We start from the raw sequence: 12,049 nt of genomic DNA, 5'->3' as shown, positions 1-12,049 counted from the left end.
ACTAGGATAGGTTTTGGAGATTTGGTTAGTCTGGTTTGAGGTTGCACGGGTTTTAATAGAGAGACGTGGAAGACCGGATGTATCTTCATGTGCGGGGGCAAGTCCAACTTGACCACTACTGGGTTTACTATGGTAGTGATGGAATAGGGACCAAGGTATCTTGGGTTGAATGTGCGTGGCCCTTTTAGAGATAGATATTTGGTGGATAACCAGACTTGATCCCCTACTTGATAGTGAGGGGCTTCCTTCCGATGTTGATCTGCTCCTTTCTTGTATTGTTCTTTAGCCCTTTGAAGGTGAGAAACAGCTTCCTTAAAGGCTTGGGTGATTGTAGAATGCAGGTAGTCTACTGCTGGTGTTTCAAGATCTTGGAGGGGATCCAACTCCGAGGTTCGAGGGTGACTGCCGTACAAAAGAAAAAACGGGGTTTTCCCAGTTCCCGAATGGACAGAGTTATTGTAGGCATACTCGGCTATCCAAAGGATATCTTTCCAAGTTTTTTCAGTTTGTTGCAGCATGCAGCGTAAATACTGTTCCAGAGTTTGATTGGTCCTCTCGGTTTGTCCGTCGGTCTGAGGGTGGTGACTGGTCGATAGTCTCACATCAATTTGAGCCGACCGACAGCAACTTCGCCAAAAATGAGAAATAAATTGACTACCTCGATCCGAAATTAGAACCGAAGGAAAACCGTGCAGTCGGACGATGTTTTCGAGAAATTCTCGGGCCAGAGTTGCTGCTGTTGGCAAGCCTTTGAGCGGAATGAAATGCGCCATCTTGGAGAATAAGTCCACGATTACTAGAATCGTATTGTATCCGGAGCATGGAGGTAGATCGGTGATGAAGTCCATAGAAAGCGTATGCCAAGGGCGAGGTGGGATGTCAATAGGGCGTAAGAGGCCTGCTGGTCTTTCCTTTTGACTCTTGTTTTGGGCGCATACTCCACAGGACATTATAAAGTCTCTGATATCTTTTTTCCAAGACGGCCACCAGAAGTAGCGCTTGATCTTTTCTGAGGTCTTGGCTATACCGGGATGACCTTCCATTAAAGAGTCGTGATAACAAGAGATTACTTTTTTCTGTAAATCTGTGCTGGGTAGGTATAATCGTTCTTGGAAATACAATAAGTTGTCCTTTACTGCAAAGTCCTTTCCCTGCAGATGCCAATTCTGTATGTCTGCTGGAGTTACAATTTGCCTGGCTTTATCCTTAACTTCCTCTATGGATTCTGTGGCGATTACACCCAGAATTCTTTGTTCGGGAATGATTGGTACAGGTTTAGGGTTGACCAAGTGTTCTTCCACTCCCATCCGAGAAAGGGCATCGGCTTTACCGTTCTTTGTACCAGGTCGATAGGTAATTATGAAGTCAAACTCGGCAAAGAATAATGCCCAACGGAGTTGTCTAGAGGATTGGGCTTTTGCGGTCTTCAAATATTGCAGGTTTCGGTGATCCGTAATCACAGTAACGGTGTGTCGGGCCCCCAGCAGATAATGCCGCCAAGCCTTAAAGGCAGACTTGATAGCCAGAAGTTCCTTGTCAGTAATCGTGTAATTGATTTCAGGAGGCGAGAATTTGCGGGACCAAAATGCCACGGGATGCAACTGATTGGTTACCGGGTCCTTTTGTGATAGAACTGCCCCCATGGCAAGGCTTGAAGCATCAGTTTCCACGATGTAGGGGAGTTCGGGGCGAGGGTGTTTTAAGATTGGTGCAGAGATAAATTTAGTCTTCAAATCCTGGAAAGCTTGTTCCGCCTCGGTAGACCATTCAAAACGTTTGTTTTTCTTTAACAAGGCAGTGATGGGCTGGACTATTCGAGAGAATTCGGGGATAAACCTGCGGTAAAAGTTAGCGAAGCCTAACATGCTTTGCACACCTTTTACGGAGGATGGTGATGGCCATTTGAGAACTGCATCGACCTTCTTTGAATCCATACGCACACCGCCAGGTGATAATATGAATCCCAAGAATTCAACTTCAGTCACGTTGAAAACACATTTTTCCAACTTAGCCAAAAGTTTGTGTTGACGCAATCTTTCGAGGACCATTTTCACGTGTTTCCGATGTTCAGATTCCGATGAAGAATAAACGAGGATGTTGTCAATGTAAACAACAACACATACATCTATGAGCTCTCTGAGGACATCGTTCATAAAATATTGAAAGGCGGCCGGGGCATTGCAAAGTCCGAAGGGCATGACCTGATATTCAAATAGCCCATACTTGGTGCGGAAGGCCGTCTTCCATTCATCGCCCTCTTTTACTCGTACCAAGTGGTAAGCTCCTCTAAGATCCAGCTTTGTATATATGCATGCTTTTCTGACTTGGTCCAGGAGTTCAGGGATCAAAGGTAACGGATATCTATTCTTAACGGTGATCTGGTTCAGGGAGCGATAATCGATACAAGTTCTAAGGTCTCCTTCCTTTTTTGGAATGAAGAACAAAGCTGAAGAAGCAGGGGACTTGGAAGGACGAATAAACCCATTTGCCAGGTATTTATCCAGGTATTGTCGAAGGTGAAGGTTCTCAGGCTCGGTGAGGGCATACATTCTACTACAAGGAGGAGTAGATCCAGGTATCAGGTCTATCTGGCAGTCATAAGACCTATGAGGAGGTAGAGAGTTAGCCTGATCCTTCCGGAAAACATCTTGGTATTCTAGGTATTCGGGAGGTAACTGGGGAGTCTCTGAAGAAATTGCGGCCAGTGCAACACCAGGTGGAGGGTGACAAGTAGAGACACATTCTGGAAACTGGACCGTTCTTGCTCGCCAATCGATCAGAGGATTGTGTTTCTCTAACCAAGGTATTCCTAGAATAATCTGAAACTGAGGGGCCTTGATCACATCGAACACGATCTTCTCATGGTGTCCATCTTGACTTACTAGCGTCACCTCTTGAGTGGTATGCGTTACTGGCCCGGAGGCTATCTCCGTACCATCCACTGTAGTAATGACGTCCTTTACAGCCTTGGGACAAAGAGTTAGATTCATCCTCAAAACCATTTCATGATCCACATAATTGCTGATGGCACCGCTGTCGACGTAAGCTTCAATTGCATGTAATCGATCCGGATTATCAGGGCTAATGAGGACCATAGGTATCACGAAATACGAGGTCACGGAACTGGTTTTCACGCTCGGCAAGAGGACCTCTATTCTTGTCGGGCGAGGTCGTTTCCCTGCTCAGAGTTTGTAACTTTGGTAACTGCAGCTCCTACTGCCTTCTTGGCAGGTTTCACCGGACAGTCTCGAAGAAAGTGCCCTGAGTTTCCGCAATATAGGCATAATTGCAACTGTTTCCTCCTTTCCCGCTCCCTTTGTGTTAGAGGACCTTTCAGACCCCCTATTTGCATGGGTTCCCCGGAGTCTACTCCTTTGGAAGGAGTTGGCGGTTTGGAAAATACTCGAGCATCAAACTTGGAACGATCGGCCTTCCTGTTCTGCAGCCTGTGATCTATTTGAACGACCAAGTCTATATAATCCGAACAGTCTTGTGGGGGATTCACTACTTGGGCTAAAACGTCTTTGAGCTCTCCACGTAGACCTCTATAAAACAGCGTAATCCTTTTGTCCTCAGGCCATTGAGTTTCCACTATTAGTCTATTGAAAGATGCAATATAAGCCAAAAGGTCTTGATTACCCTGTCGCAACGAAAGAAGCTCATTGTCCAAGGCCTGCCCCTGTGAATGTCTTGCGAACAGTTTTTCCATACTAAGCTGAAAGGCTTGAAAATCATGGAGAACCGGATCATCTTGATTAACTAGAGGGATCGACCAGTCTGCCGCATTGCCACTAAGGTACGAAAGTACAAAAGCTACTTTTGCTTGATCAGTTGGAAAGGCTGCTGGCCGGCATAAGAAGTGCAACCGGCACTGATTGATAAATACTGCAAACCTCTTTGGGTCACCAGAAAATCGTTCGGGCGGAGCCAGAGGTACATTCCCAGGTAGGTTGATCTGCACTGGATTCATAGAGGATGTTGAAGGAAGATTTGCCCCTGATGCGGGTAACGGGGTCTGTCCGGCTTGTGACTGTAGCACTTGTCTAGCAAGATTGTCTGTTCTCTCCTTGGAAATAATTAGTTCCCTTCTTAGAGCATTCGTTTCCTGACGAGCTGCATGCACTTCTGCCCTTAGTTCCCCAAGTAACCGGGCTAGGGGGTCAGTATCCGAGGTTTCCATAGCGCCTGGGCGAGAGTTTTGCGGTAGGCTTTGCGTTCTGTAACGCTCACCTGATTCTCGCAGAGGCGCCGGTCTTGACTGGGCGACTACCGTATCTTCAAAGGTGATGTGTAGCACCCGGTTGGCTCTTTGGGCTGGACCTCTGTGCTCTGTATGCCTGACGTGTAGAGTAAGATGTCTGCAGATAGAAAATATGGGGTTAATGAACTGGGGTTATTGGGGTGTCCCTATCTCTTTCCTCTTCTCCTCTCCTGTAGACCCCCAAAGGTTAACGCTCTCACCTTAGGTAAGTGAATGCCGAGCTCTCCATCTGCCTCGGGGCAGGGTGCTGTAACCAGTTTCTTCACTGGATAGGTAGCGCAGGCCTCTTGACTTCAGAGGACTGCTGTCCGTCGTTTACTGCACGAACGGTAAGTTTCGAGTCATTCAAATGTCTTTAAAGTCTTTAGTAATGATGTCTCTTGTTTTGCAGGGTTCCTGCGATGGCGGATGACGGGCTGAAGTGAGTTGAAGATGGAGCCCGTGTGATGAATAGAAGCGCCTGGAAGCACGTAAGTAAGCGCTTGTTGCCTGCTTCACTATGCGCTCTAACTGTCTTTTTATTTTGCAGGTACGAGTTCGGAGCGGCTGCAGGGTGCCGGAATACCCACTGGATTAGATGTGGAAAGGAGTAATGGCACGTGAGTATTAAAGTTCCCCAATGTCTTTAAACGCACCTTGTTTTGTCTTTCAGATGCGGGATGCAGCGCCGAAGGCCTCCGGAGCGTACGAAGAGTAGGTAAGCCTTTGCCTTTCAGATGCCGGAATGCTAACCTGTTCTTTCTTGTCTTTTTAGGTGTTGCTGAAGACTGGATTCAGGATGGTAAGCCTTTGCCTTTCAGATGCCGGAATGCTAACCTGTTCTTTCTTGTCTTTATAGGTGTTGCTGAAGACTGGATTCAGGATGGTAAGCCTTTTTCCTTAGGCCCAGGACCGGATGCAGAAGACACGATGAGCGTTCTGCTGCAGAGGTTGCAGAATAACGCAAAGCAAGATTCATCCACCGGGTGTGGTTTAAATAGCCTCCTGTAGTGCTTAGGTGTCTCCTTCCACAGCCACGCCTAAGTAAGAAAAGAGTTCCTGGTAAGAAAAGAGTTCCTGCCTTCCAGAAGAGTTCCAGTGTTCTGAATCTAGGGAGTGGCTCCAGCCCCACCCAACAGGAAAAGTAGTTCCAAACAGAAGAGGATCAGAGGCTCAACTGGCAGGCAAGTAAGCAGCATGGTCTGCTGAAGGTAAGTCCACCCAAGCATTATGAGCCCGGCGCTTCCAGCGCTGGGACTGGGCATATTTATGAGCCTGGTGCCACTGGCGCCAGGACTGGGTCCAAAAGGTCCCAATTGGGACTGGTTGGCACTCGGAACCTGGGTTATGGATCTGCTTCCAAGGGAGTTGGGAAAACCCTGACCTTTTGGAAGCAGAGATCATGACAACCACAGGCAGAGAGATTTTTTCTCAGTGAGACATTTATCATTTCAAAACACGACAGTCTCAAAAAGTTTTTAAATGTTCTCAACAATTCGTTTTTCCTGTCATATGGCCTTTTTCAGAATCTAGAGTTATTTCTGTCAAAAAAGACGGAAGTAAACTGAACCATGTTGCATTTTTCATCAATTGAAAACTTAAAAATGCAAATGTTTACCAGAGACTTGTAAATTATGCAGGCATACATTTCATTCAAAGACCCAATGTGTTCCACCGGAAATTTGAATAGCATGGGATCCTGGATGTTAACATGACCTTCTATTGTGTCATTTGGCAGACAATCCCCAGTGATAACACAAAGGGTGCATGTGCTGAATGTTCACGATATGTAATTAAGATCTTCCTCTGGCCAATGGGCTTAAGCCAAGGCAGAATTCGACCCACAGAGGAGAGAAAGTAGAACAGAAGGAAAAGGGAGCGAGAAAAGCAAGAGCCAGGAATGTGATATATAGAACGTATGCTCTATTCCCCGGTATAAGAGTTACTTTTACATGCATCGCTCCTGTTCCAGCATGCATGTTAGCGATAGAATGAATTCTATGTGGGGATGATGGGAGTCTGGATCATGATACATTAAAGCTAATTTCAGACATAACTAAGTCATCAGAGAAGAGGAAAAAATGTTGCATTGATAAATGCTTTACTTATAATTATATGAATGCATATTCCTGCAATTCTAGGACTGTATGTAAGGCAAATAAGTATTTGGTAGCACAGTGTGCTCTTTCATATGTGGCCTATCAATATGGGTCTTGGAATTGGTGTATGTATGCACTGAAGGCATGATTTCAATCAAACATCTCTTTAGCTTTGTCTCTTAAAGTGATTATGTGCCATCATTCTTGCATACATTGAAGTTATGGGTTGTAATGTCACGCTCCCAATCATGAAAGAGCTAATGCCCTACTGCTATATGTGACCTTTTCAGATGCAACACTGGATGGCATTGCAGTGCGCATAACCTCCTACTTTCCAAGGACCCGGGCAGTAGTTATTTTGCTTATTTTTGTTGTGCTCACCAGGATAATAAGCAATCATGGATTACTGGCTGAGAATATTTTCTACCAGTACTAGTGTCCTGGTGAGCGGCTGTTTTGATGTTTGCAGGGTGTTACTGTTCCCTTGTGCTACTCTCTGAAGTAGACACCTCGCCATGTTTCGCTCTCTTGCTTGCTTGATATCCATAGCTTGCTCCATCTTGCTACAACTTTTGTTGTTCTGTATTTCAGTGCCTGGACAAGTGGTCTAGCAGGAAGATTCTTAAGCTATGTAGTGCTCCACCTTTCCTTTAGTTACCCCACTTAGATGTTTGCCAGGCAACATTTAATACATTGTAGAATTGAGGCAGAGAAAACGGATTTATGAATGTTTGCATTTTATTTTTGCAGAATCTAATTTCTTGTCACCAAGTGTTCCACTTTTATCACCACAAATAGTGGGGAGAGACCCCTGTAAGAGGATTCAATTCAACACTACAGCTAAGTCAACGCCTAGTCTATAATACTGAATGAAAACCCTTATTGATATATCTTTATGTCCAGTTCATGCGTTCTGAATGACTACCCCTATATAACACCCCTCTCTTGGAATCCCCCTGACCCCACTGAGCCAAGAAGTAGTTCTGTTTTGCAAGTTAAAAGGTTTATTTGATAATTTAAAATATATATATATATCATCCTTTATAATAAATTAATAACTGAATAGCACACTTAATCTGATATGATAAAGATCAACAACGGAGAATCTGGCACTAGCACACTTCTTATAATCTCTAATGAGTTGACATGAAATGGATAAGGTAGCACACTGGTAAATAGGAACAAAAGTATAATGTGGTAGAGGATGCTTTATGAAAGCTCAGGTGGATGCAATATTCAACGAATGCAGTACAGAAAATACTCAATATGATTTCAACCAAACAAGGTAATCACTTTTCTCTGGCAATCCCCTCCCCCCCTTGATGCAAGGCAAGGAAATGGAAGGAAAACACACAGTTCTCAGAAATGCAATCAATGTAAATCAGTTCACCCCAGCAAGCTTACACTACAGAAAACAGATAGGAGTTTTGAAAACACAGGCAAAATGCTTTGATATGTGCTAGCAATGGATGAGAAATATGCTGGAAATGCTTTTAATTCCCTTTCAGAGGTTCAGGGTGAGTGGTATCTAGTTAATATTAGTCCAGGCTCACACTAGCAATGATGCAGGGATGATTAGCAGGTTAAACGAATTTCTGGCAAATGGAAGGCAAGCAGCAGCAGTTTTTAAACATGAAGAAATTTGCAAATCGCGGCAAAATTCGCGGATGCGCCGAGCGCTATTACAGAGGAACCACAAGGACTATCTCTATCGTTTTGGGGTCCTAGGAAAGCCTAGGATCTCATCTTCCGAATGAAAGTTACTGCAAGTCTCTAGCACAAACGGTTGCGGAGATATGAGCGATTAAATAAAGGTCGTTTTTCAGATTTGAAATTTTAAAGTTCAAAAAGACACGTGCAGCTTGCAACTAGGAAATGACAAGTGACAGCTTTACAAATGACAGGTGACAGTTAGGAGACAGTTCTACTTAGGTTAAATAGATTGAATTAGATGAATTTAAACTAAGAGATTGGTTCTACACAGTTCTGCTGGGTACTCACACTATATTCTTGAGTGAAATGGGCCTCGCCATGGATCTGGTCAGGGTTTTAAACTGGACTCTGGTCTGGTCTGGTCTGGCCTCTGCACTTCACAGTGATCTGGGTCAGCTCTCTCTGCTGGTCTGGGTCTCTCTCTGGGTACAGCACTGCTTTCTCTCTGGTCTGGTCTCTTAGTTCTGGATAGATTGAAGTCTCTAGTTTGGCTTTCTGGAGGTTTGATGGAGGTAAGTATGGATTTTTCCGGCAGAGCGTCCCGCTGTAGATGGAATTGAAGGTCTCTATCTGTCCTGTCTGTCTGCTTTTATGTGTTTAGAATGTGGGTGTGTTCTAGCATCACTGACCCTACCTCTCTCTCAGCTTCTAATTGGTCAAACTTCCATTTATCATTTGATTGGGGAATGAACTGTGAGTCAGAGGGATGTCATTTTATGGCTTGCAGATAGGACACTCCTCTGTCTGATTGCACACATTCTATATTTGATAATAAAAGACATATTTCACAGTTACACAGTTGCTTGAAATTACATATACATGGTGTGGCTGAATTTAGCCATGTCTCTGTCCAAATCTGATGTTTCTAAGAGCTTGCATTCAGAAATGACACATAATTGACTTTTTAACTGATTTTTCACTTTCTGACATTGACCCAACTTTACATACATGTGTGCAGGGAGTATGGACATTAACTGATGAAGTTTCAGATTTTTAACATGCATACATTTAGAGTAATATCCACTTTTCCGCTAAAACCCCCCTGAACACGCCACCGGGTCGAAAAACCTCTTAAAATGTGGGCAGAAAAATCACAAGAATTATGGTATCATTTCTAAAATTTTCACATGTCCGCTCTATGAGTTATTCATCTTTTTAAAGTTATGTTCTGGCTCCAAAGGGGTGTGGTTTCCTCTCAGCACAAGGTAGAAATACTGGTTTATCCAGTTCTGCCAAGCCAGCTTGCTCTCACAGGCAGTGCTCCTCCCCTTTCCTCAGGAGGAAGCCACTTTTTACGACCATTTACGACTCCTGCCAATAAAACCTTTGCCTGAGCCAGGACAGGGCTTTGTTCACTTTCCTGCAGAGCACAGGTAATTCAATTATCAGATAGATGGCATATCCTTAGTGTGAGCAGCAAAAGGGCAGCTAGGCCTGGGAACACAGCTGTGACTCAAGTTTCACTCCTGATGGGGGTAGTTGCCAGGCAGAATTGGAATCTCTTTAAGCCAGTTTCAGATAAAATGTCACTTTTTGTTCCCCAGTTCCTGCATTCAAATAAAACTAAACATTTTTACATATGCAGCTAGAATGCTGATTCTAAGTGCAAAACTATGGCATTTCAACAGTTACAAAGGCATGTGACACCAAACATAGGTCACTCATTTCATCTAAACATTTTCGATTTTAGTGTCTTTAAATCCAGTGCAACTTAAACTGCTGACTCCATAGCAGTTTTGTTATAAGCACTGTTTTGGGCTCTTCATTTCCCAGATTTTGTAAGCACACAAAACCTCATTCTGCCAAATGTCTGCTGGTGTTCAGTGAATATTTTGCACATGTTGCAATGTTTAAAATAGACACTTTGGCTTGCCTTCAGAGGAACACAGGGTGGTTTTAAAACGCCGGCTTTTGGATAGTGGTGAGTACTGGTACTGCACCCATTTTTGGGATTTAAGAATGAATTCCCCACAATTCTAGGTTGCATTTGGCAATCAGCATTGCCATTCCCAATGGTTTCAGACTACTGTGCGGGTAGTCCAATGGTGGTTTTAGGCAGTGTCCTTCTGTGCCCATAACATCGGCAAAAATGGGTGGCAGCCTATTCTTCCTGCATTTCCCTGTGCATTTTCTGGGAAGCTCTGGCCATCATGATGTTTTCATGTCAGTACTGCACAGTTTTGAGGTAGGGCTCGGATGCATGGGTAAATACATCCCACACCCCTTGCCCCCTCCCTTCCGTCTCCTCAGCACCCTTTAACTATATCCCTTACCAATACTTACCATCTGCACATTTATGCTAAGAAGAAGTAGAAACCAATTTGGTGACAATAATGCCATTCGTCAAAAGTGGGGGTATACCGAGAAAACCTGTTTCTGTCAGACAATATTTGTGTTCTGTTATCTGTACATTCTTTGTACTTTTCTCAGGTTTTGTAGATGCAATGTTACATTCGGACTCATTCTGATGCCACCAGAGAAATCACAAGAATAACTAGAACCACCACTTTCAGCAACTTACCCCAGCATTTATGATCTGTCTCTCTGTGAAAGCAAAAGAAAATATCGAGGCTGAGTACCCTCAAAAGGAAAAATACACCAACACAGGTTTACAAAGATACACAGATCTTTATTCTACAACTGAACAGTTTTCAAAGGACAAAGTAACAGATAGCTATCAGGCCCTCAGAACAATACAGTGAATACCAGCCCTTTCGGTGTGTGAAGTGAGTGGGACCGATGTTCAGCCTCTCTTTACGTTAATAATTCCCAATTTAGGGTTCGTGCCGAGTTCACCTCTGACTCGCCCAGCTATATGCATATGGATCACCTTCAGTTTACCTGTTCAAAAAATTACAATAGCAACAGTATATTCTAGGATCTAACATAAGCCTTAGTACATATTTTAATACAATGCAGTTCAAGTGTTCACGTTTAGTATTTACACAACATTATGCTTAATACATGTTCGCGGATTAGTATCGTTGGCAACAGTTGGCCTGCGGGCAGTTTAAGCATTAACTCATCTGTGGAGGTCAAGACGGCCATGTTACAAGCAGAAGAACACTGTCCACCGTTTTAGAACACAGGGTGACTTTGGAGCGAGAATCAAAATGGCGGATGAACCTAAAATGGCAGCTCAATCGATCTAACGTCAGAACCTTGAAGCGCGGATTTCTTCGCAGAGCGACTGGACTTAGGCCAATATATACAATAAAGGAGGCACAATATGATTTAACATCACCTCACTGCATGAAAGCTTCTAGTTTCATGGGAATACATCAGCTGCCTGGGGTTCTATGCCTTTCACAATACACAGTTCAATCTCATTTCCACTGTTCGTGCATGCACATGTTAGAGATTTGTACATGGCAAACATGGCAGCCATTGTTGATTGCAATAGATTGTACCGGGTGTTTTCTGAAGCAGGATAAAGAGGCATAATCTGCTGAGTCATGCACACACTTGGGGGTCAGGACAATGAAATACGGGTGCAGAATTTCCCTATGGGGTTCTAGCACCATGTGGGAACTTCTCATGCACTGCCAACGTGAGAATGCGGTGGATAAAGTGTATGAGCATGGAAGCCATTTTCAACGTTTGACCTCTACAGCAGCCTAAGTCAGTATGAGGCTGTCAGTGTTCCTGCTTCTATTTAAACATTTCATCAATAATCATTAATGTACCTGTCAAGCTATTAAATGAAAGGATATTGCATCATAGTGAAAAGCTCATTAACCATCTTCCTTACAAAAATACCTAGACATAGTCCTTTGCTTATTACTAATTTGAAAGCTGCTACATGTTGTGTATCCTCTGTTTCAGAATGTTATAAAGGAAAGGGGGATGGTTGTACATGCTTGTAAGCTGGTTATCCGCTATTTTTAATATGCACTGTTTTTTAGTTCTAATATGGTAAACATTTCACACTATGAAAGTCTCAGTTATTTGTTGCAATCTGTACAACGTTCTAACACATTCATGTACCTGGCCCACG

This window comes from Ambystoma mexicanum, chromosome 6q (assembly GCF_040938575.1).
Source record: "Ambystoma mexicanum isolate Mex_15411 chromosome 6q, UKY_AmexF1_1, whole genome shotgun sequence".
Lineage (NCBI taxonomy): Eukaryota > Metazoa > Chordata > Amphibia > Caudata > Ambystomatidae > Ambystoma > Ambystoma mexicanum.
Note: the sequence above shows the minus strand (reverse complement) of the source record.